A 27,512-nucleotide genomic window follows, 5' to 3' on the forward strand; every position below is an offset into this window, starting at 1 on the left:
TGTACAACTGGGGCGAGTGCTAGGAAGTCTCTCTAGACCTGCCTTGTTGCGGCGTTCGGTATGCAATCACTGATAGTGGCGACTCGCGGGTCCGACGTATGCTAACGGACCGCGGCCGATTTAAAGGCTACCACCTAGCAAGTGTGGTGTCTGGCGGTGACACCACATGTTTCGCGCTCTGTACGGAATAATTTGGCGAGCAAATCTTATGAAGAAGACCACTGAAGCGGCCGAATGCTTAACTTGCGAAAAGTTGTGGGTCTGTGACTGATAGAAGGTCAAAGTTAGTTGGTTTGGACTTAATAAAATTCTGGCTGCTTTTCGAGTGAATATTTGTTATACAGACAGTGTACTTTGAATGATAACGTTTTATCATATTAAATACGGACTGGATAGCCAACTCATGTGTTTCAATGTGAATAAAAAGCAGAGTTAATCTAATTTTAAACGCTTTTCTGCTAGTGGACTGAAGATCCCGAACGTCCGATTTTTTAATCACGGTCGTCCACTGTGGCCGTGCGGTTCTAGGCGCTTCAGCCCGGAACCGCGCTGCTGCTGCGGTCGCAGTTTCGAATCCTGCCTGGGGCATGGATGTGTGTGATGTCCTTAGGTTTAAGTAGTTCCAAGTCTAGGGGACTGATGTTTAAGTCCCATAGTGCTTAGAGCCATTTGAACCGAGCCAGTTTTAATCATGAACTTTAAGGAACTGACTTTCTAGAGTTACGTGGCCTCTGTGTGGTAGGTATTAGGTGGTGGTTTCATCAACGCTGCTTTACACTACCTAGCACGTATCTGCTACCACAGAGTGAAGGGAAATCAGAAAGAATCCTATCGAGGTAGGTGGACTGAACGATAGCGTAGTAACAAAAACGCAGACGACCGACCCCATCCTGCCGAGAGTGGCAGATCGTGCAGCTACCACAGCGCCGGTAAGAGGGCTTGTGAGCCCAGACTAACTGTTGCCAATCGGTTATTATCATTGGAACAACGGACACCCACACCTCTAGCCCGCCATTCATGCCACAGCATCGACATTCACGGATTGGCTGGTGCCATCAGATTATCAGTTGGAATATGGAGTGGCGCTCCGTTGTGTTCAGCGATGAGAGCAGATTCTGCCCGCACACAAGTGATGGTCATTTGCGCGTACGACGCAGACATGCTGAGAGCTGTCATAGACAGCAGACGATAAGCTACAACTCTCGTTCACCTCTGTCGTTCCTGCAGGGGAAGCTAACCAGCACTTGTACATGCAAGATGTTTTTTTATACCCGTCCTTTTGGCCTTCTTGGTGCATTAAGGTGATGTGCTGTTCCAACAGGATAATGCTCAGCCCAATCACTGAGCGTGAAGCTTAACGTGCTCTGCAAGACGTACAGCAACGTTCCACGCTAGCATCATCTGCTGTTGTGTCTCAAATCGAGCACGTGTGGGAAATGATGGACTCGCTAATCAACAACTTTTGCAGAACAACTTGAACAGGTCAAGCAGGTTGGTATAGTGTAAGCCAGGACAGTATACGTCACCTGTACTATCGACTGGATGCCAGAGTCAGTGCCTGCATTGTCCCCTGTGGAGGTTGCCCCAAGTACTAACATGTGTGTCTCAACATGTGTCGATATCTGGTACCTCAGAGCCGCTTTTGTTATTAATATGTAAATGTAATCATTTCATGTATTCCAAGAGTGCTGTTACAACACTAAATCTTGAGTGCATTGTAAACCTCTAAAACTGAGCACTAATCTTTTTACGGTAGTTTATATTCATTTGTCCCCCTACACAAGTATTTTTTAAACAGTCAGTTTCTCATGTCTCCACATTGAACATCTCATAAACTTCTTTCAGACAATCCAACTGTTCCTCCACAAGTGCTGTTGTGGTATACTTGGCGTCACGTCTGCAGTTTCATATACAACGGTCAAGTGTGGCCCCATACCTACACGAAAATGTATAGCAATTTGACAAAATTCTTTTTTTGTAGTATAATGAGCTAGACTACGGTTGGTGTATGCAAAAACTAGATAACTTAACACCATTACCTGGTTAACTGAAGGGCTGCTGCAAATCCACTGAAATATGCTGCAGTCTGCAGGGAATTGAAGAATTTCAGGAAAACTACACAGAAATATCAGGTCTGATCCAACGAAATTTCGATGTTTGAATTTACATTTATGGAATCATTGGGAATGATTGTTAACAGACACCGGAAGCAGTTAACTGAAAAAGTCGATTGTGCTAGACATATAGAGATAATAAGTTAACTACAAAGTAGAAACTGATTTGGAACGAACTTCAGATAAGGTAAAACATTGAAAACTATACACAAACAGACGGAAAAAAATCGAAACAATAAAAGGGTGTTTCACGAAATCTGAATGATGATGTCTATTAAAATTACACGCCAGTCGCATAAGAATGGAAAGTGTACTTTGAGAACGCTCATCAGGCTTGCCTTAAATACGCTCTGTAACAGCCGTGACAGTTACGTACCATTGAGACTGGAGATGGTGAGCTGATGTTAGTCAAGAACGCCTTGAAACGACAAAGACGGCATTATCAACAACTAACTGAGTTTGAACGAGGTCTTGCAATTGTGCTACGAGAAGCTGCGTGTTCCTTCTACGATACTGCAGAAAGACACGGCAGAAACGTAACCACTGTACATTATTGTTGGCAGCGGTGTCCACGACGACTTACGGTCGCAACAAGACCGGACTCCCGACAGCCACGTAGCAGTATTGAATGGGAATACCATCGTTTAGGCGTATGGCTCTGCCACATCGTACTGCATCTGCTGCAGCAATTTCAGCAGCAGTTGACACCATAGTGACACAACTAACCGCAGTAACTCGGTTACTTCAAGGATAGCTCCGAACCAGACGCCCTGTAGCATGCATTCCACTGACTCCAAACCATCACCATCTGCGACTTCATTGGTGTCAAGAGAGAGCTATTGGACGACATGGTGGAGGTCGTTTTTTCTGAAAATAGCAGGTTATCCCTCGGTGCCAATGATGACCGCTTGTTGGTTACAAGAAGGCCAGTTGTGGACCTGCAAACAACCTGTCAGCGTGCTAGACACACTGCACCTACATCTGTAGTTATAGTGTGGGATACGATTTCGGATGACAGTAGGAGCAGCCTGGCGGTTATCCCAAGTGCCCTTACTGCAGATTTGTACGCCAGTCTGATGAATTGCCCTGTTGTGTTGATCTGTGATCTTGTAATGTTAATCGCTTAACTTATGTTATGCTGTTAAATGTACTCCCGATATATCATTATTCTAAATAAATAATTATTTGGTGTTGCGATTTTTTATTCCGTCACTGTATAAAGACTGATGAAACCCCAAAAGAATTTTGGTAATTTTTAATTCAGAGACATAGTCATAAATGTGGACTGCATTGGAAATTTCCCAAATGTGTATCAATACCGATTTATCATTTCTTATTGTGTTACGAGAAGGATTTTTATAGCATACTACCTCTTTGAATCCTGTGTTATATTTTCTTTCTCTTTACTCGGTTTCCGTATACTATAGTTGTAAAGCTAGCTTTATTTCTGAAGCAGTCATTGGTTATGCCTACGTAATTTTGTAACAGGGTACATGTTAAACTATGGTCTACCCTGAACTGTCGGAAAAAACTGTAATAAGCCTTTTCCAATACTGAGATGGCTGTATTGGCACGTTCAGAAAGCCAATGAATTGAAATGGAGCGAGAGAGAATTTCGGTCTCTCGTATGCATCTCGCATTTACTATCATCGAAACCTTAACATCTCAAAATAGACAAATGTCACTTGTACGCAAATTTTCCATCCGTGCGCCATCATTTCTCACAGACCACATTTTGTGGAAAATATTTGTGCTCTAATCTGGTAATATACTATCGGGTATTATCTCATAACAGAATTTTTAATTTGGATTCAGAGAAGATCTCGTTTTAATTGTTTTGCAGTTAAATCTACCACTCCATATTTCCGTTTCTAATTAGGTGGGCGATCTTTAAATCCGGAGATGCGATCTCATTTATCCTTCCTAACTTTGAGAAAGTTTCGTTTCAGAATGTTTTCATGCCAATTTCAATATTGAATATGAAGATAAATCGTATAAGATTAACTACCAAGGTTATAATTTCTTATTAAGCAGTGATATCTGATTGAACAAAAGCCATTATTTTTATAGACCGTATGAGGAAGCTTAAATGAAAAAAAAAGAATGGCTGTGAGCACTACGGGACTTAACTTCTGAGGTCATCAGTCCCCTAGAACTTAGAACTACTTAAACCTAACTAACATAAGGACATCATACACATCCATGCCCGAGGCAGGATTCGAAACTGCGACCGTAGCGGTCGCACGATTCCTGAGTGTAGTGCCTTGAACCGCTCGGCCACCCCGGCCGGCTTAAATGGAAATATTTCCATATAATTCGCACTGATCAATGCAGGAAGTACAACAAAAGGCTATACTTTAATGCTACAACTCCCGTCGAGTATTATTGTCCATTGTTTACCTCCTAAAATACTTACCAAAATAGTTACGGGAGTTTTAATATCGAAAATGCCATCTCCATTTCTCGTTCTCCAAGGTATTTATATATCTTTCAGCGCGAACCGGGATGTGATTTTGAGCTTAGGCTAGTAGGCGAGGAAAAGTTTTCGATTAAGTGGCTTCAGTCGTTGCTTAATCAGACGCAATGAGAGATTGTACAATGGTGTTCAAAATGGCTCTGAGCACTATGGGACTTCACAGCTGTGGTCATCAGTCCCCTAGAACTTAGAACTACCTAAACCTAACTAACCTAAGGACATCACACACATCCATTCCCGAGGCAGGATTCGAACCTGCGACCGTAGCAGTCGCGCGGTTCCGGACTGCGCACCTAGAACCGCGAGACCACCGCGGCCGGCTACAATGGTGTGGCAATAATGTTTGCACTGATTAATATTAACGTTCAGTTACGTCGGTCGCGACATTTACTAAAAGCCTCATCAGAATTTAAAAACTGCCGCATTCCTGAGGGCAGTATTAATGGCCAGTGGGATATTAGCAGGTCGTAATGAAATTCCCAAAGCGGTAATAGCAGAGTGTGGGGACGGTGGCACGGCTAATATTTTCATTGCGCTGAATTGGCGACCGTAAACGGAACGTTCTCCAGCTCTTTTGTTCCGCACAACGCTGCGACTGACACCCAGTAACGGCTGAACCGCACTCGTCGAGAGAAGGTGACGTGCCCTTTCGGCTGTGCCTGTTCCAGACGGCCGTCGCGCCCCACGAGTGGCTGTCGCGTCGGCTGGCTCGCCGATTTTCACGTGCCGCCGGCCGGCCCGCGACAGCCACTCGTGGTTATTGTTCGGCATTTGTTTTGGCCGCTCGCTGGCGCTGCGGCCGCGGCCTTTGTGTGATTCCACGAGACTGTTATCTGCGCTGCGCTCGCCCAAACTCGTGTGTGGACAACGCGCCGCACCTTTCTGCACCGCGAGGGTTGTGTGTTCATTTCTGCTGCATCGCGCACCGGCGATTCCGGCATGACGGAGGATACTGCGGGCTTACGAAAGCAAGTTGGGGAAAAGGAGGAGGGAAGGAACATTAGGGATTTTTCACACATCACTCCACGCCATTTTGGCCTGATGCAGCAACATTGGCTCAATGTTACAAAAACTGAGGACAGCCTCTGTTGGGCGTATTTTATTAATAATGACGCGTTTCGTGCAGTTACCGAAGTCACAGGTTATCTGTAAATACCAACAGGTATTTCTTACATAACAGTTTATTCGCGAACCTATCCAGCAGCCATCAGTGGGATAGCAGAGCTAAAGGTGAGAAGTAATGTAATTTACTTATATGAATGCGTAGTGACTGTTCCTTCGGACATGTACGGAAGCTGTGGGTCCTATGTAAATAGAGGGCAGACGGGGGAGAAGGAAAAGGAAAGAACTAATAACATCAAGTGCATCGAGACCTTATGCAGAATCAGCGATGACGAGTGAACATGCGGGTTGATGGCGCTAGGTGGGAACATGGGTCGTCTGGGATGCGTGCAGAGATAGTCCGCGCATTTACTACGAAGAGTGTCCGTTTGGATCAGTGGTAAACGCAACTGTCTAGCAAGCAGATCCCAGGTTCGAGTCCCGGTCAGGCACACATTTTCACTCGTCGCTCAGATGCCGCATAAATCCCCAATGCAGCTCATATCATTATTTCCTCCTCTTCCCTTTCTCATGTCCTCCTTCTGGCTTCAATTTACATAATAATGTGATTCACTTCCGTTGAACAGTGGAGACCGCATTAGCCATGTTTAAAAGCAATTGATATGGTGGTATTAAAGCGAAGGCCGCAATCGTCGAATACAAACACAGGAGGGTCAGAAACAACAAGTGAAAACTTCTGAATTAAAAGTGTAAAATTACAACATTAATAAGAAATTAAATTTGAGTGAGCACAGGATTAGAAACCAAAAAGAAACTCACCAACCCACGGAAATATGCGGTGCGAAGATAGGTTAGCGATCACAGCCATGAATCAGAGTGGTAAACAAATAGTGCTCTAGACTATGTATATGCTGAACCGGGTGGGCTGCATAGTGGATTAACTTGAGAACAAAATTTGGTGAAAGAGCCAATTAGCTGCGCTAATAGTGAAAAGAGGCTGAAATAAAATAAATACTGAACAAAGCCAACTATGAAAATGGACCGAAATGTCAACCTAAATGAATAGATCTCCGCTGTTCAAGGCATAAGTGAATTACTTCTGACCTTCAGCATAGCTATCCCATTGATCGGCATCAGTCAGTTGCCCTAAATGAGCGAAGCCCCTCACTACCAATAAACCATTTGCAACAGAGACTGTTTTCTCTTTTTTGCAACGTTACGCTTTAACATCACATTGACGAATAGTTCGGAGAACAAGTTCGGATTGAAGCAGGGATGGGAAGGAAACTGACAGTGTCCTGCGAAGGAATCATTCTGCATTTGCCTGGAGCGATTTAGGGAAGTTACGGAAAACCTACATCTGAGTCCTGTGTTACATTTCCTTTCCCTTTACTCGTTTCAGTGTACTGTAGTTGTAAGGCTAGCCTTATTTCTGGAGCGGTCCTTGGTTATGTCTATGTAATTTCTTTTGAACCATCATTTACCCGGATGTGCGTCCAGTGGTAAAATGGAAATGAGCGTTTGGCGTCGGGGCAGGTCCGCCATTTTGTGCCGTACATTTTTGTTGCACGCTGTATATTGGAGGTTGTCCACAATAAGGTTGGCAACTACGCGCCATACGCGATACTGCTACCGCCTGCTTGGACCTGCTATGCCGATTGTGGAGCTGCCTCGTGCTTTTCTTTTCCGTAGGCTGCCGGTACAAGGTGAAACTGGAAACGAAAAAAAAAAAAACCTAAAAGAAAAGACATCTGAAGCCATCACCTGAGGATATAAACCAGTCGTCTTTCAGTTTATACTTCGTGATTTCAGGACACTTTGTGACATGGTAAAAGGGAACTTAAATTAGCGGTTACTTCTAAATGAACATCAGGACTATGCCGAGTAGGACACTTCAGGAATTTTATCACAGTGGGCTTCTTCCATTTCTTATATCACATTTTCTATTCCTATACAGAGTTCCCCACCCGCTGCTACACAAATCGCTGCTGACTGCCCTCACTTCGAATCCAGCCACGTTTCTTCTGAATACTCCTCAAGATTAATCATGTACCACTTTGTGATAGCTCATTGCAGAGAACATGGCTGCGGGAGTAGAAGGACCAGACACATTTAAGGACACTATTTAACAATACTCTTTTTATTTCCTTTATTTACCACAAGATAATACACTCCTGGAAATGGAAAAAAGAACACATTGACACCGGTGTGTCAGACCCACCATACTTGCTCCGGACGCTGCGAGAGGGCTGTACAAGCAATGATCACACGCACGGCACAGCGGACACACCAGGAACCGCGGTGTTGGCCGTCGAATGGCGCTAGCTGCGCAGCATTTGTGCACCGCCGCCGTCAGTGTCAGCCAGTTTGCCGTGGCATACGGAGCTCCATCGCAGTCTTTAACACTGGTAGCATGCCGCGACAGCGTGGACGTGAACCGTATGTGCAGTTGACGGACTTTGAGCGAGGGCGTATAGTGGGCATGCGGGAGGCCGGGTGGACGTACCGCCGAATTGCTCAACACGTGGGGCGTGAGGTCTCCACAGTACATCGATGTTGTCGCCAGTGGTCGGCGGAAGGTGCACGTGCCCGTCGACCTGGGACCGGACCGCAGCGACGCACGGATGCACGCCAAGACCGTAGGATCCTACGCAGTGCCGTAGGGGACCGCACCTCCACTTCCCAGCAAATTAGGGACACTGTTGCTCCTGGGGTACCGGCGAGGACCATTCGCAACCGTCTCCATGATGCTGGGCTACGGTCCCGCACACCGTTAGGCCGTCTTCCGCTCACGCCCTAACATCGTGCAGCCCGCCTCCAGTGGTGTCGCGACAGGCGAGAATGGAGGGACGAATGGAGACGTGTCGTCTTCAGCGATGAGAGTCGCTTCTGCCTTGGTGCCAATGATGGTCGTATGCGTGTTTGGCGCCGTGCAAGTGAGCGCCACAATCAGGACTGCATACGACCGAGGCACACAGGGCCAAACCCGGAATCATGGTGTGGGGAGCGATCTCCTACACTGGCTGTACACCACTGGTGATCGTCGAGGGGACACTGTATAGTGCACGGTACATCCAAACCGTCATCGAACCCATCGTTCTACCATTCCTAGACCGGCAAGGGAACTTGCTGTTCCAACAGGACAATGCACGTCCGCATGTATCCCGTGCCACCCAACGTGCTCTAGAAGGTGTAAGTCAACTACCCTGGCCAGCAAGATCTCCGGATCTGTCCCCCATTGAGCATGTTTGGGACTGGATGAAGCGTCGTCTCACGCGGTCTGCACGTCCAGCACGAACGCTGGTCCAACTGAGGCGCCCGGTGGAAATAGCATGGCAAGCCGTTCCACAGGACTACATCCAGCATCTCTACGATCGTCTCCATGGGAGAATAGCAGCCTGCATTGCTGCGAAAGGTGGATATACACTGTAATAGTGCCGACATTGTACATGCTCTGTTGCCTGTGTTTATGTGCCTGTGGTTCTGTCAGTGTGATCATGTGATGTATCTGACCCCAGGAATGTGTCAATAAAGTTTCCCCTTCCTGGGACAATGAATTCACGGTGTTCTTATTTCAATTTCCAGGAGTGTAACATAACAGCAGGGCACGGCAACATCAGCATCAATACTCAACCTAAAATATTCGGTTCTTAGCCGGTAAATTTTTTTAAGTAAAATTAAAAACTGATGAAAGGAGTCTAATTGGCCACACTTGTATGTGGCACCCGAATATGATAATAATATTAATGTAAACTAAAATCGAAAAAAAATGTCCAAATATGTGTGAAATTTTACGGGACTTAACTGCTAAGGTCATCAGTCCGTAACCTGACACACTACTTAACCTAAACCATCCTAAGGACAAACACACACACCCATGCCCGAGGGAGAACTCGAACCTCCGCTGGGACCAGCCGCGCAGGCCATGACTGCAGCGCCCCAGACCGCTCGGCCAACCCCGCGCGGCAAACTAAAATGAAACTATTATACTGTCAACGATGTATGTCTATCTTCTCGCATGCAAGGTAAAGATGTTAAATATTTATGACTCTCGTTTTGCCAGCAAATTAGTGTAGATGAGTTGGCTGATAATTTTTAATTGTTGAGTAACCCCAGAATGTACGTAAAATGATTTGATGAAAAAGACAGATATTCCCCTCTTGCAATGTTTCTAAGATTTGTTAACACAGGTATATATAATTCGATGATTAGTATTTACGCTTTTTTAGTGATATTAGATAAAACATTCTGTAAAATCTCATTGTTTGTCAATAAATTAACAAAAAGGATGTAATTTTTCTGAGTAATGTAAATTCAGTTGACAGATTTTTTGGAAAGCCAACTTAACTTGGAATATAATTCACTAAAAAAATCAGTGACAGTAATTCACCACAATCACTGCCACCTCCCTTCCCAGGTCACACTTTTTTCAAAGACGTTGGATTTTTCTTAAGTGTTTTCATTTATCACTCAAAAAATTTCATGTACGTTTCAAAAGTATTACGACCAGAATTGCTCACCCCTGAGCCTGTAGCTAGCATATTTTTATTTTTTAAATGAGAGACCAGAATATATTGCGTTCCACCGTTGCAGCTTTAGAGGTAAGTCAGTGTTGTTTGTTATGTATACAAGGACCAAAGTTATCAATTTTGAACAGGGCCAGAGGAATCAGAGCCTAATGGTTCAAAATGGTTCAAATGGCTCTGAGCACTGAGGTCAACAGTCCCCTAGAACTTAGAACTACTTAAACCTAACTAACCTAAGGACATCACATACATCCATGCCGGAGGCAGGATTCGAACCTGCGGCCGTAGCGGTCACGCGGTTCCAGACTGAAGCGCCTAGAACCGCTTGGGCACAGCGGCCGGCAGTGCCTAGTGCGACTGATGTATTTTGCAGTGACTATTTCTTCAATGGTATTGGAGCTGGATTGCCCAATCAATTCGTATCAAGTTTTTGCTAATAATAACACAGAATAAGCATACCACTTGCAATTACAACACGCTGCACGATAACTTCAGTTATGAAGACATTCTTCAGTTTAGGCACTAATTCATTGTAATCAAAAGATAATTTTTTTTGAAAAAGTACGTCACACTGAAACTGATAATGTATTGAATCTATAGTTAGTGTCCACCGGTGATTAAACCATGAAATACAACACACAATAATTAAAAACGTAAACTCTTACGAAAAATGGAATATTTATGCATGGGTACTTCAACGTAAAATGAAATCGCTTTTGTAACGTGAACAAATAGGTACGGATAGTGAAATTATACAACTAAATTTAAATTTCAGCTTAAAAAAATCGTAACTGCATAAGAAGATTAATCATCACGAAGATACAACGAGTCATTTGTCAAATAGACTTTAAGCACGACACAGTTTCACAGCATTTACACCATCTCAACTCAGAGAAAATTAGAAAAAACAAAATCCTTCAAATGTCAGTTTCAGACTGTCTATTCTGGAGCCTGATGGACCCAGTAGTATCGAACCCCTCTACTTCCTCTTACTTATAACAGCATAATTTACATCTAAATTTTTTCTTAATGAAGGCTCTTACACATCAACGCCATGTCCTTGCACTACGGCACTTGAGAGAGCGTAGGCCCCATCGACAGCGCCCGACGATAGTAACACCTAAGGCAGCCTCGGAAACGAGAGACAAACAAGTTGCACTCTACAACATATGGAAAAACCAATACATTTATAGCCAAGCGTTGCGACTCCTGTAAAGTTGTCAGCCTTTTACGAAGCACTAAGACAGCAAACACTGAATGAACCGATCAGAGGGACCAGTAGTTTCGGTAAATACGACACAGCTGATATTGTGGCTCATACAAACTTTCAGGCAAGGACATAACTAGTTATGACTAGTCGGCTTCTATCTTAGCTCTTTACGTAACCCATTGGACAGCATAATAGTGTTTAAATACACAACTCGACATACAGAAGCAGAGGGCCATTAAGAGGCTTAACTAACGTAAGTAAAACCGAATATCAGTAACGCTCAGCATGCAAATTTGAGATTTAGAGTGTCTATAACGACACCTCCCAGGCTGAATGTAGTTTAAGAATAACTAACAGAATTACAGGAGCTTAGCGTTCTTCATTGGTTTTAGGTTAAGACATTTTAAATGGTACGTGCCTGGCACGATCGCAGAATACTCATTTTAAATGCACAACAAACCAATTTAAATATATATAGAAAGTACAGGATTCGGGAACTGTTAAACAATGAAATAAAATAGTGCAATTACAACATGACACGGTATCCAACAGCTTGGTATTTCGGAACACACTACTCAAAGCGGCTCAACCTCTATAGAGGACGTCGTCTGTAACAGCAGTATGAGGGTTGGGGGTACTGCGTGTTGCCACAGGACAGGACACAGCCGCATCCTGACCTCGCCGCCTACTGACAGCAACGGCTTCCACTGCGGACGCTGCTAACGCGAGTTCCGCTACGCCAACGTCGGCCCACCGTACCGACTCTCTCTGAGCGGTGTTGCTCCTCTGCGTCACACCAAACCAACAGTGGTCTCGAACTGATCCAAGGATTGCTGCTAGCTGATACCGCCGTAGCCGTACCGTACTCGGTACATGAGTGTAGTGCCCTCTCCGGATCGTGCTCGATAACTTGAGATGAAAGTTGCACCGACAACGGTTGTAAGAGGCCGTCCCCAGAGGTATCGCGATAACATCGTCCGACAGCTCGGTCACAGTGCGTCTGATCTCATTCGACAGTTTTTTACTACACTACTGGCCATTAAAATTGCTACACCAAAAAGAATTGCAGTTGATAAACGGGTATTCATTGGACAAATATATTTTAGTAGAACTGACATGTGATTACATTTTCACTCAATTTGGGTGCAAAGGTCCTGAGAAATCAGTACCCGGAACAACCACCTCTAGCCGTAATAACGGCCTTGATACGCCTTGGCATTGAGTCAAACAGAGCTTGGATGCCATGTACAGGTACTGCTGCCCATGCAGATTCAACACGATACCACTGTTCATCAAGAATTGTGACTGGCTTATTGTGACGAGCCAGTTGCTCTGTCACCATTGACAAGACTTTTTCAGTTGGTGAGAGATCTGGAGAATCTGCTGGCCAGGGCAGCAGTCCAACATTTTCTGTATCCAGAAATGCCCGTACAGGACCTGCAACATGCGGTCGTTCATTATGCTGCTGAAATGTAGGGTTTCGCAGGGATCGAATGAAGGATACAGCCACGGGTCGTAACACCTCTGAAATGTAACGTCCACTGTTCAAAGTGCGGTCAGTGCGAACAAGAGGTGACCGAGACGTGTAACCAATGGCACCCCATACCATCACGCCGGCTGATACGCCAGTATGGCGATGACGAATACACGCTTCTAATGTGTGTTCAGCGTGATGTCGTCAAACACGGATATGACCATCATGATGGTGTAAACAGAACCTGGATACATCCGAAAAAATGACGTTTTGCCATTCGTGCACCGTGGTTCGTCGTTGAGTAAACCATCGCAGGCGCTCCTGTCTGTGACGCTGCGTCAAGGGTAACCGCAGCCATGGTCTCCGAGCTGATAGTCAATGCTGCTGCAAACGTAGTCGAACTGTTCGTGCAGATGGTTGTTGTCTTGCAAACTTCCCCACCTGTTGACTCAGGGATCGAGACGTGGCTGCACGATCCGTTACAGCCATGCGGATAAGATGCCTGTCGACTGCTAGTGATCGAGGCCGTTGGGGTCCAGCACGGCGTTCCGTATTACCCTTCTGAAACCACCGATTCCATATTCTGATAAGAGTCATTGGATCTCGATCAACGCGAGCAGCAAAGTCGCGAAACTGCAATCGCGATAGGCTACAATCCGACCTTTATCAAAGTCGGAAACGTGATGGTACGCATTTTTCCTCCTTACACGAGGCATCACAACATCGTTTCACCAGGCAACGCCGGTCAACTGCTGTTTGTGTATGAGAAATCGGTTGGAAACTTTCCTCATGTCAGCACGTTGTAGGTGTCGCTACCGGCGCCAAGCTTGTGTGAATGCTCTGAGAAGCTAATTATTTGCATATCACCGCATCTTCTTCCTGTCGGTTAAATTTCGTTCTGTAGCACGTCAACTTCGTGGTGTAGCAATTTTAATGGCCAGTACTGTAGTTCTAGGAGGTTAAGTTACCATCTAATTATTTGTGAAGTGCGATATATTTTAACCTCCAAGGACGGATGCACACCATTACGTGGGACGCCTCTGTGCTTGGAGACGAGTGCTGCATTGCGTCTCTTGCTATTATGAGATGTAAATGAGTTGTATCTGTCTCGAAACGGACGTGGAAAGTACTGTACACTCTGTCGTCAATTACTGCAATTACCAGACAAGTCTGACGAATATACGTGACGAAGGGAAAAACACCATGCTACAAAAGTTACACACTTCGAACTTTGTGACGCTAATTTCCTTCTCTCAATAGCAGTTAGCGTCAATAAGGACGGAAACCTTAGATATTAACAGGCCGTAATTGATGTTTTTCATATTAAAACGCGTATATTACGGAAGTGTGTAGTTTCAGTGATACACTGTACTAATGATCTCTACAAAACACGTTGTTCAGTGTGTGGTTTATTATGCTACAGTGGCAGGACGTGTTACTTCGGTCTGTAAAGTTTTTCCAGTGAGGTTATCAGCACATAATGGTTAATCTACGTGTTTAAAATACATGTTTCTATTATACTGAAGAGCCAACGGAACTGGTAAACCTGCCTAATAACGTGTAGGGCCCCTACGAGCACACAGAAGTGGCCCGTGGTAACCGCGCGGTCAGAGAGCCTTGTCACGGTCCGTGCGGAGGTTAGAGTACTCACTCGGGGATGGGTGTGTGAGTTGTCCTTAGCGTAATATTAAGTAGTGTGTAAGGTTAGCGACCGATGACCTCAGTAGTTTGGTCCCATAATACCTTTAAACCCAAAAGAGTGCCTTGAGCCACAATGTAGCAAATCTGGACATGTGGGATGTCGCATTGTCCTGCTGGAATTGCCCAAGTCCGTCGGAATGCACAAAGGACAAGAATGGACACAGGTAATCAGACAGGATGCTTACGTACTTGTCACCTGTCAGAGTCGTGTCTAGACGTATCCGGCGTCCCATGTCACTGCAGCTGCACTCGCCCCACACCATTACAGAGCCTTCAACAGCCCCTGCTGACATGCAGGGTCTATGGATTCATGAGGTCCTCAATACCCGTACACGCCCATCCGCTCAATAGTTTCAAACGAGACTCACCCAACCAGGCAACATGTTTCCAGCCATCAACAGTCCAATGTCGGCGTTGACCGGCCCAGGAGGGGCGTAAAGCTTTGTGTCGTGCTGTCATTAAGGGTACACGAGTGGGCCTTCGGCTTCGAAAGCCCGTATCGATGATGTTTAGTTGAAAGGTTCGCACGCTGACTGACCCATCATCTAAATCGGCAGCAATCCGCGAAAGGATTGCACTTCTGTCACGCTGAACGATCCTCTTTAGTCGTCGTTGGTTCCGTTATTGCACCATCTTTCTCAGGCAGCAGCGATGTCGGAGTTTCGATGTTTTACCGGACTCCTGAAATTCACGGTACACTCGTGACATGGTCATACCGAATATCCCCAATTTATCTCTACCTCGTAGATGCTGTGTCCCATCGCTGGTGCGCCGAATATAACACCACGTTCAAACTCACGTAAATCTTGATAACCTACCACTGCAGCAGCAGTAACCGATCTAACAACTGCACCAGACAGTATCCTTATATAGGCGTTGCCGACCTTAGCTACGTATTCTACCTGTTTACACATCTCTGTATTTGAATACGCATGTTTGTACCTGTTTCTTTGCGTCTTCAGCGAATATGACTTATCATTAAAATTTGTGTGTAAGGAAGAAAGTATTATGTAATTAATGATCGATAGATTTGTGGTTTCACAGCACCTCACTTTATTGTAAAAGTGGTGAAAATCAATACAGTACTGCCTGAATATTTAGACAATCAGATTGTAAATAACGTCTGACATATCACACAAAAACTTTGGAACTGTATTTATCAAACAGTGGTACAGACCTAATTATTGGAAAGATATAATCGACATATATCAAATATCAAAGTGTCAATGTATCTTTATGTGAGAACTGGAATTTTAAACAGACCTCGAATCACACCTCTACAAATAGGGGCCTACTCGAAATCTGTTTTGCTGAATTTATTTAACGTTGTGCAGGCATATGTAAAATAACCATCAATGTCTGTCATTCAGCATATGTGTGAAAGACAGACATAAAGTATAGCGTAAGATTCTCTGAACACCCAAAGCACAATACATACGTACACCACATTTGCAAACCACTTCATATTAACAATATCTGTACCTTACTGGCATAAAACGCCGGTAACCAGTAGTAATAATTTGTAGAAAACTGATGACAACCTACCACAAAAAGATACTGTACAATAGCTGTAAGCATGTAAGATACACCACGCTCTTCATTAGAACAAATTAATTTCTGAATTTATAATCTATGCCTCAAATTTCGAGTAAAGATTTCGCCTATATGAGGTTTCGGATGAACCTGTGATTTGACTCCATAGATTCCGAACTATACCCCGATTTTGATATTTTCATCCTCAGGATGCCATAAACTCAATCTCTCTTGGACTAAACTTATCAATTTCTCACACTCCAGATATCGTGTGCAAAAACATTGGTCGATGTGACCGAAGAAAACAAACAGATCTGATTTTCACCGTTTGTCGTCCGAAGTCTGTATGCTCGTGAGATAGGATCGGCTGTAGTGCAACCGCGCACGTCGTGGCGTACTGATTTGAAAAGATCGGCCGTCTCCGGGCGAGGTCGGTCGGAGGAGGAATTCACCGATATTTGAGCCACTATGACGGCAGCCTAACTCCCTCCAGCCTCGCCGGAAACCGACCTGTCAGTCCGTCTCAGAACGCTCCTTTTAAAATTCACGTTGCCAAACACGTCACAGCAAAGCAAGCTAAGGCGAAGGGCTGACACACGATTGACACCGGAGACGAAGAGAAGGCGCCACGGTTCACTTTGCGAAGCTGAATATTTGTAGAAATACTATCCTAGGTTTATAGGTTTATCAATTAGTAACCATTATTTACGCACGTGTTACACTGAATACAGTACCACAGTAGGTGGACTTACAAAAATTAGAATTTCATGGTGGAATCAGTAACCTCATTCGCATACTTTCACAACCTTATCTTATTGTAATGACTAGCTCCTCAGCAGGAGAAAATGATAATTGAAAATATGCGTCATGCTTTGTCAGAGTAGCTGATGCTAGTTGCTCCAAAAATGGAAAACTGTCTCCGCTCAACCAGTAGAATTCGTGAAATTTTTCAGGGTGACATATCTCACGAGAAATGATTGATATTTATACATTACATGATCAAAAATATCAGGACACCCAAAAAAACATACGTTTTTCATATTAGGTGCATTGTGCTGCCACCTATTGCCAGGTAGTCCGTATCAGCGACCTCAGTAGTCATTAGACGTCGTGAGAGAGCAGAATGTGGCGCTCCGTGGAACTCACGGATTTCGAACGTGGTCAGGTGATTGGGGGTCATTTGTGTCATACGTCTATATGCGAGATATCCACGCTCCTAAACATCCCTAGGTCCAGTGTTTCCGATGTGATAGTGAAGTGGAAACGTGAAGGGACGCGTACAGCACAAAAGAAAACGTGCCCAACTCGTCGGTTGACTAAAAGAGACCGCTGACAGCTGAAGAGGGTCGTAATGTGTAATAGGCAGACATCTATCCAGACCATCACACAGGAATTCCAGACTGCATCAGGATACACTGCAAGTACTATGACAATTAGGCAGGAGGCGAGAAAACCTTGATTTCATGGTCGTGTGGCTGCTCATACGCCACACATCACACCGGTAAATGCCAAACGATGCCTCGCTTGGTGTAAGCAGAGTAAAACGTTGGACGATTAAACAGTGGAAAAACGTTGTGTGGAGTGACGAATCACGGTACACAATGTGGAGGTCCGGTGGCAGGGTGTGGGTATGGCGAATACCAGGTGAACGTCCTCTGCAAGCGTGTATAGTGCTAACAGTAAAATTCGGAAGCGGTGGTGTTATGGCGTGGTCGTGTCTTTTTTTTTTTTTTTTTTAAGAGAAAGAACCTGTTTCCTGTGCGCATTTCTTGTGCATTTGACACGTTCCATATCATAACGGTTTTCTGTGCTGTTGACCAATGAAACACGTAACTAACCAACTAACTAACTAATGGAGGGGGCTTGCACCCTTTGTTGTTTTGCGTGGCACTGTCACAGCACAGCTCTACATTGATGTTTTAAGCACCTTCTTTCTTCCCACTGTTGAAGAGCAATTCGGGGATGGCGATTGCATCTTTCAACACGATAGAACAACTGTTCATAATACACGGCCTGTGTCGGAGTGATTACACCACAATAACATCGCTGTTATCGACTGGCCTGCACGGACTCCTGATCTGAATCCTATTGAACAACTCTGGGACGTTTTGGAACGCCGACTTCAGTCATGCCTGACCAACCGACATCGATACCTCTCCTCTGTGCAGCACTCCTTGAAGAATGGGCTGCCATGCCCCAAGAAACCTTCCAGCACCTGATTGAACGTATGCCTGGGAGAGTGGAAGCTGTCATCAAGGCTAAGGTTGGGCCAACACCATACTGAATTCTGGCATTACCGATTGTGGGCGTCACGAACTTGTAAGTATTTTCAGCCAGGTGTCTGGATACTTTTGATCACTTTTGTAGCCAGTACCTCGTTTTCTTCTTCAGCTGTGTGAACTGTAAATAATGATAGGCCACAAGACCGTCCTCTTCAGTGATTGCAATTGAAACCTGAAACATTGCCTTGTTTGTCGATCGGCGAGTCGCATTGCATTTTGTATCGCATATCGTATCATCCGGAAATCGTTTGTTGCACTTATAAGCGTTGCGTGGTGCGACCTTTATGACAACGTGCCTTAACGCTTGTAGCATCGTCTCAGTGTGAAAGGCTTGTTAAACTGCGTTCAGGGTGACTTCAATATTTTCTAAGCCAGTGTCTTGCTGTTTCATCGACTGCTGGTTCAGTCAAGGGTTCAGACTCTCCATGACGACCGATTTTATTATGCGTATTTTCAGTTTCCTCGTCCGCCACACGGCCTTTATAATCGTCTAACGTCGTAACACTAATACCTTAACGGCGCAGGAATAAAGGCAAAGTCATTAAATGGACTATTGGTTAGCGAGATTTGATTCCCAGTGACCAACTCAAATTATTATCTCGTGGAATAGATCTGAAAGAATGGTCCACTCAGTCTTCTGTAGTCAAATGAGTGGCTGGTAGAAAATAAAATCAGCAAAATTGACGCTATATTCGCTGAAGTCCCGTTACATCAGACGGCTTGCTTGATGGTAGGTAAGACGCGACGGTTATCTAGAAGCGGGAAAGGCATCAGCCCTTATTTTTTTGCTTGGATGATAAACGTATTAGGACAACGGATTGTAATTAATGTAAGATTTCATACCAGTTCTATAACCTATGGGAGCAGTAGTCAGGGAACTAACCTTTAGTAAAAGTTTGTGAACTGAATAAAGAGGAGTTAGTTGTTGTTCCTTAATTAATACCAAAAGTTCTGTTTTCCTAGTCTCTACGTATTTTTGAATTATTCTCTCCATTTATACGTGATAATCCGAAGCTTTCCTATTGCAGACATAGAGGAGAAGTTGACAGTGAATTGCTCTCACAGCAATCAAACGCTGCCTGGCGCTGTTCTATGAGAATTCTCTACACACACTGTCACAATGCATCAGTTGTTTACAGTGCAGTGTTCGTGAATCCCTGTTTCGTCTGAGTAAACCTCTAGCCGGTTTAATTCTGGTGCTTTTAAGTTCGCACATATGGATTTCTTCATTCTGGCACCTTCTAAAAACAAATTCCATAGATGGAGCAGTTCTGAGAGTTTCTTTGCTATATTTTAGGTCCGTATTTAGAAGAGAAAAGTTGTGAATTATTTGGGAACATGATAGTACTTTACTGTTCAAAGCATCCCAGAACTTGCTATCTAATATCACTTTTCACTATAATAAGAGAAATAAACAATTTATTGTGCGAAGTTTGCTTGTTCTGCTGCAAGGCTGATACTTGGATCCTGCTTTGCTCGGCATTGTCTCTCCTTACTTAACTTTTCTGTCAACATTTCTTGAAGATTACGTCGGCTTCCCTGTATGCTTTTTCACATCATTTTTCGTTCTCATTTGCAGTAAAGGTAATGACATTGACAGCAAGTTCACGGGGTTCCCATCACATCATTTTCCACAGTCACTTTTCACGCTCGCACTGTGAGCTAACTAGACATGCTGCTTCGAAATGGAACATGACTCTACCTATCCACGTGACCAGGTTAGTTCATGTTACAGCCAAGTTACTGACACATCTTCACCTTCCACGACATTTGTTAATCAGAGTGCGCAAGTGGTGGTCTGGAAGTTAGCATCGCTGCCTCTGTATCATGTGGTCCTGTGTCCGGTTCTCGACTAAGACGGAGATTTTCTTCACTCGCAGACTGTATGTTGGTGTAGCCCTAATTATTTAATTTCATCGTTCTCACAAAGAAGCCCAATTCGCCGAAGTGGTGTCAAATAGACTAGCACCAGGGGGTCGATAACCCGATGCTAACACTTCATTTATTAATCATTAAAATACATAAACGTGTCAACAACCTGATGACGAGATATCTGACTCTTGAAACTTGTTCTGTTAAGACTAATTTACAGCGTGGTGGAACTCTGCATCTTTCTTCTTGTTTGTACATTAATTGTCACCTCGTACCTGAGAATTTGGTAAAATTTATATCCATGGTATAGTTACATTAATATGACCACCGCCTACGATCGACATGATACACATAGACGGCATGTTGCAGTACGAGCAGTGGAGGTTATATAAAGTGTGTCAGTGGACGCGGAAAACGTCCAGTCTACTGAGGAAACGGAGCAAGTCATCTGACGTCCGAAACCACACGATCATTGTTTTTCCCGCCAAGGGTGTAAGCAGTTTTAAAACAGGTCAGTTTGTAAACTGTTCGAGTGCCGTCGTGGATATATATATATCGTGCGCGGCAATACGGCGATAACCAACGTCGGCACTGAGGCAACTGTGGTGCACTACGGCCCGAAGACGGCTGCGGAGATGTGTGCGGAAGAACAGACGTGCAACTGTTGAGCGACCGACCGGCCAGGTGAACCGAGGAGTTACCAACAGTGTCTCCTCACCTGCTGTAACTCAAATGGACTATAGCAGGAGGCGCCTGGTTCATGCGCCGATGCCACTGTTAGTCGGTGACAAAGATTGGAATCTGCGTGTCCGACCCCGTGTCGACGTCCACTGAGTAGCGACGGGTGACATTTTCAGATGAATCACGTTTTATGCTCTATCGGACTGATAGTAAATACCCTCCAACAATCGTCGCAAGGAGTCCAAGCTGGAGGAGAGAACCTTATGGTCTGGGGAATATTCTTCTGGCATTTCTCGGTAATCTTGTCATTCTCGAAGGCACATTGGATCAACAAAGATATGCGTCTGTCCTCGTGGAGCTTGTCCAGCCCTACATGCAGTTCTATCATCACAGCACGATGGAATCTACCAGAAGGACAATGCGATTTGTCACACAGCTGGCAGTGTATGTGCGTGGTTGGAAGAGTGCCAGGATAAATTCACCATACCTTACTGGCCAGCAAACTTCGCGGATTTGAGCTCAATCGAGACTCTATGGGACCACCTCGATGAGGCGCCTCAGGCCATTGAAGCTCAACCGAGAAATTTCGTGTGGCACTGAGATCGGCATGGCTCCACATCTCTGTCAGTACCTTCTGGAACGTCACTACCACTGAAACTTCCTGGCAGATTAAAATTGTATGCCGGACCAAGACTCGAATTCGGGTCCTTTGCAGGAAGTTATATATCAGCGCACACTCCTCTGCAAAGTGAAAATCTCATTCTGGAAACTTCCCCCAGGCTGAGGCTAAGCCATGTCTCCGCAATATCCCTTCTTCCAGGAGTGCTAGTTCTGCAAGTTTCGCAAGGGAAATGTTCAAATGGCTCTGAGAACTATGGGACTTAACATCTGAGGTCATCGGTCCCCTAGACTTAGAACTACTTAAACCTAACTAACCTAAGGACATCACACACATCCATGCCCTAGGCAGGATTCGAACCTGCGACCGTAGCAGCAGCGCGGTTCCGGACTGAAGCGCCTGGAACCGCTCGGCCACCGTGGCCGGCAGCCATGTCTCCGCAATATCGTTTCTTCCAGGAGTGCTAGTTCTGCAAGGAGAGCTTCTGTGAAGTTCGGAAGGTAGGAGACGTGCTGGCAGAATTGAAGCTGTGAGGACGGTTCGTGAGTCGTGCTTGGGTAGCTCAGATGGTAGAGAAAGGCAAAGGTCCCGAGTTCGAGTCTCGGCCCGGCATACACTTTTAATCTACCAGGAATTTTCATACCAGCACACATTCCGCTGCAGCGTGAAAATCACGTTCTCACTGACACTCTCCCCTCACGTGTCGCAGCGGTCCACGCTGCAGAAGGTGGTTATTCAGGCCCTGGACAGGTGGCCACGTCAATGTCATTTCACAGTGTAGTATAGAACATAATGTGGTTATTAGAAATTTTGAAGACATTGGTCACAATATAATGTAATGAAAACTGGAAAATTACAATCGTTGTTATTATAGTTATCATTACATTATATCGCGAATAAGACTATTAAAGTTTGTAATAAACAATAAAGACCGTCGTATGTCTCTCACCTGGAGGCATGATAATGTGGCTGATACAGACTTTACACCATAAACTAAATGCATGATTGCATAAAATGTTTACGATTAAAGATCTGTACATGTTCTTCAGACGCAAGTATGTTACGTAGGACGCATGTGACAGAATCAGTCTCTGTACAATGGAAAGTCTCTTTCATGACTGATAGCGAATATGTTAGTCGAGCGTACAAGCCAAGAAGGTATCCAAGAGAAACTCCCACCTTGCTTTAAGGAGGGGTTGCACACTCCTCGCCACAACTATTCGGGAATGATTTCTAACAATGTAGCATCTGGAGCTTTCATGAAGGGAGAAGTATTTTGTGACAGTAACATCACTCTAAGGGTCATTACACACCTACAGAACGAGCGAGGTGGCGCAATGGTTAACAAATGGACTCGCATTCGGGAGGACGACCGTTCAGTCCCGCGTCCGGCTATCCGGATTCAGGTTTTCCGTTATTTCCCTAAATCGCTCCAGAGAAATGCTGGGATGGTTCCTCTGAAAGGGCATGGCCGACTTCCTTCCCCGTCCTTTCCTAATTCGATGAGAACGATGATCCCGCTGTCCGGTCTCCTCCACCAAACAAACAACACATACAGAAATTAAAAATCAGCTGCCACCTTATCATCAGTAACAGTCCTGTTAATCGTATTAAATCACCGAAATATCTTGGTCTAACCATTGCTGGGAAACTAACATAACTTTCTACTCGACTAACCATGCAACAGAAGGCCCACAACAGATTAAAAGTGCTAAAACTACTAACGTGCCGGACAAAGCACGCCTACAAAAGCACCATTAATCGCATACTCACCTTTACAGACATAACACGCAACTCCGCATCCCCAAAATTTTGCCACTCCAAACGTTATAGAAATCTAAGTACCCTAGGTCCCCTTCCGCATCCGTCTTCCCACACCTACAAGCATCCTCAACAAATTGATGAAATCTGTCCCCTCACAGCCCCCCGCTCGTCTACGTTATCACCTATCGGGTGATATTTTTGCGCCTTCTCTATGTGCTGTATAAGTCTCTGGCAAGGTGCCTCTTGAAAACACCAAAAGCTTCAGTTAACGTGGTCACTGAAGCACCTATAATAACAGTACCTACAATATGCCCTACAATATACCTACAATATATACTTCGACAGAATGTGCTCACAACGGTAGATAACATTGTTCTGACCACTACTGATGCTTGCAAACTATTTATGCCATTGCACAGTTGCAATTCTTGGTCAAATACAGCAGAGCAATCCTCGGGCTTGGCTAGCATCAGCATTTATTTTCAAGCATGCGGTCTCGGGGTGTGTCTACACTCCTGGAAATTGAAATAAGAACACCGTGAATTCATTGTCCCATGAAGGAGGAACTTTATTGACACATTCCTGGGGTCAGATACATCACATGATCACACTGACAGAACCACAGGCACATAGACACAGGCAACAGAGCATGTACAATGTCGGCACTATTACAGTGTATATCCACCTTTCGCAGCAATGCAGGCTGCTATTCTCCCATGGAGACGATCGTAGAGATGCTGGATGTAGTCCTGTGGAACGGCTTGCCACGCCATTTCCACCTGGCGCCTCAGTTGGACCAGCGTTCGTGCTGGACGTGCAGACCGCGTGAGACGACGCTTCATCCAGTCCCAAACATGCTCAATGGGGGACAGATCCGGAGATCTTGCTGGCCAGGGTAGTTGACTTACACCTTCTAGAGCACGTTGGGTGGCACGGGATACATGCGGACGTGCATTGTCCTGTTGGAACAGCAAGTTCCCTTGCCGGTCTAGGAATGGTAGAACGATGGGTTCGATGACGGTTTGGATGTACCGTGCACTATTCAGTGTCCCCTCGACGATCACCAGTGGTGTACGGCCAGTGTAGGAGATCGCTCCCCACACCATGATGCCGGGTGTTGGCCCTGTGTGCCTCGGTCGTATGCAGTCCTGATTGTGTCGCTCACCTGCACGGCGCCAAACACGCATACGACCATCATTGGCACCAAGGCAGAAGCGACTCTCATCGCTGAAGACGACACGTCTCCATTCGTCCCTCCATTCACGCCTGTCGCGACACCACTGGAGGCGGGCTGCACGATGTTGGGGCGTGAGCGGAAGATGGCCTAACGGTGTGCGGGACCGTAGCCGAGCTTTATGGAGACGGTTGCGAATGGTCCTCGCCGATACCCCAGGAGCAACAGTGTCCCTAATTTGCTGGGAAGTGGAGGTGCGGTCCCCTACGGCACTGCGTAGGATCCTACGGTCTTGGCGTGCATCCGTGCGTCGCTGCGGTCCGGTCCCAGGTCGACGGGCACGTGCACCTTCCGCCGACCACTGGCGACAACATCGATGTACTGTGGAGACCTCACGCCCCACGTGTTGAGCAATTCGGCGGTACGTCCACCCGGCCTCCCGCATGCCCACTATACGCCCTCGCTCAAAGTCCGTCAACTGCACATACGGTTCACGTCCACGCTGTCGCGGCATGCTACCAGTGTTAAAGACTGCGATGGAGCTCCGTATGCCACGGCAAACTGGCTGACACTGACGGCGGCGGTGCACAAATGCTGCGCAGCTAGCGCCATTCGACGGCCAACACCGCGGTTCCTGGTGTGTCCGCTGTGACGTGCGTGTGATCATTGCTTGTACAGCCCTCTCGCAGTGTCCGGAGCAAGTATGGTGGGTCTGACACACCGGTGTCAATGTGTTCTTTTTTCCATGTCCAGGAGTGTATATTTTCGTCCAACCCCTGTATATTCATATGAAATTGAGGCTGTCTGACATAACAGATGCCGGAGTGGCCGTGCGGTTCTAGGCGCTACAGTCTGGAGCCGAGCGACTGCTACGGTCGCAGGTTCGAATCCTGCCTCGGGCATGGATGTGTGTGATTTCCTTACGTTAGTTAGGTTTAATTAGTTCTAAGTTCTGGGCGACTGATGACCTCCGAAGTTAAGTCGCACAGTGCTCAGAGCCATTTGAACCATTTTGAACATAACAGATATCATTGAAATGTATACTTCCTGTATATTCGTTTCATTACTGTCAAAACTCTCTTACATGACAATATTGTTCCTTTTGGCAATTACAGTCACTACCTAATTCGTGTGTGGCTCCATAGAGGTTGATGCAACAGTAACCTTTCTGGGTGCCACGTTTTCCCATGTTCCACTCGCCTTCATTCGTGGTAACTTGTTGCTATTATGCTTACACATCTTCCAAAATCGGCCTGTTTGTTTTTTTTTAGTTGTGTTTTTTTTATAAACGGTAATGTATAATCATCCTTTCCCAGTTCGATCTCATTGTGCTTTCTCCTCTCTGTACACCGTTTCATCTGAGAGAACCGCTTCTTTTTTTCAGATAGGCCAGTCAAAGACAACGTCATACAGCTATTGCATTAGCAGTGGCATTGGTGATCGCCCACTATTTTCGCACTTTATCAAAAATGGTTCACATGGCTCTGAGCATTATGGGACTTAACTGCCAAGGTCATCAGTCCCCTAGAGCTTAGAAATACTAAAACCTAACTAACCTAAGGCCTTCACACACATCCATGCCCGAGGCAGGAATCGAACCTGCTACCGTAGTGGTCGCACGGTTCCAGACTGTAGCGCCTAGAACCGCTCGGCCACCCCGTCCGGCCGCACTTTATCGCTGAGTTATCCTCTCTATCGTCTCATCTATCTTAGTAATTTGTCCTGGAACCTCACTTGATTAAGCTTTCTCGTCAGAGATTTTCGGTCTTTAGTCTCTCTAAGTGCCGTTCTGTTCTCTTGGGCAGTCGACATGCACTTTTCTATCTTGTTTACTAGGGCTGAAAACGCTATTCATTCGGAAAGATTGGGTACCAGTCACTGTCCGAGGTATTTAAACCTGTTTGTTGCTGCAGATCTGCACTGCACAAGCCGCCCACGTTCGACAGGAGCTCAGGACGTTCGAAATCTAAGATATCTGTGTAAAGGTACCGTGGACTGAGTGCTCCAGAAGGGAACTACGCTTTCGAAGAGGCTACAGAGCGGTACGTATCGCTTCAGACTGTTAGGAAACGATTGCTTGACGCGAATTTCCATTCCCGAAGACCATCGCGGGCACCACGTGGCACACCATAACACCGTGTACGCGATTACAGACGGCAAGCAACCACACAGAACAGACGCCTGAGGATTAGCATCGGTTGTTGTTTACTGACGAAACTCAGATCTGTGTGTACTCTGATAATCGCACACAGCGTGTGTGGAGATAATTCGGTAATACCAAACGCCTGCAAACCTCTGTTCACATTTGCAACAAAGTGGTGATGGAGTGATGTTCTGGGGTGGCATTACAAGTGGTCACTGTAAACCTCTGGTGGATCCTGAGGCCGTACCTCTGCTCTTCGGCGCAGGTATGACATTCTGCATTCATTAGCGGGACCGCATCACCAGCATTTTGATGTATGGAACTCTCGTGCTTATCGCGTTGCACACGTTAACACATTCTCCCAGCATGTTAGGGTCACCAGAATGGTTTCTTCCTTGCTCCCTGGACATGAAGACAATCGACTATATGTGGGATCGATCCAAATGATGAGCTTTTTCCTGCCGATAAGGACCATTTACTCCGCACGACGTAGACAGAATTGCCACGATATCATTTGTACCAGTGCTCGTTAGACGATCTCACAGACGGTATACCGTGCTATGTGACGTCCCACCACGTGTTTACGTTATTCAGCGGCGCTGTAAACCCTTCTCACTGGAAACCTGTGTTTCGTCGTTACTGAAATGTTATTATTTTTCGTTTGGTTACATAATTACATTACAAATAAATGTGTATGCATACCTCAGAGCAAACTTCTATTTATTTATTTTGAGTCATCAGATTTCTGAGTTGTTTGAGGTAGTCTGCCATAAATTCCTCTCTTGTACCATCCTTTTCATCTGACAATCACTTGCTATCTGCATGCTCAATTATTTGCTGGACATATTTCAGTCTCTGACTTCCTCTACAGTTTTTACCAT

Source organism: Schistocerca piceifrons, chromosome 6 (assembly GCF_021461385.2).
Source record: "Schistocerca piceifrons isolate TAMUIC-IGC-003096 chromosome 6, iqSchPice1.1, whole genome shotgun sequence".
NCBI lineage: Eukaryota > Metazoa > Arthropoda > Insecta > Orthoptera > Acrididae > Schistocerca > Schistocerca piceifrons.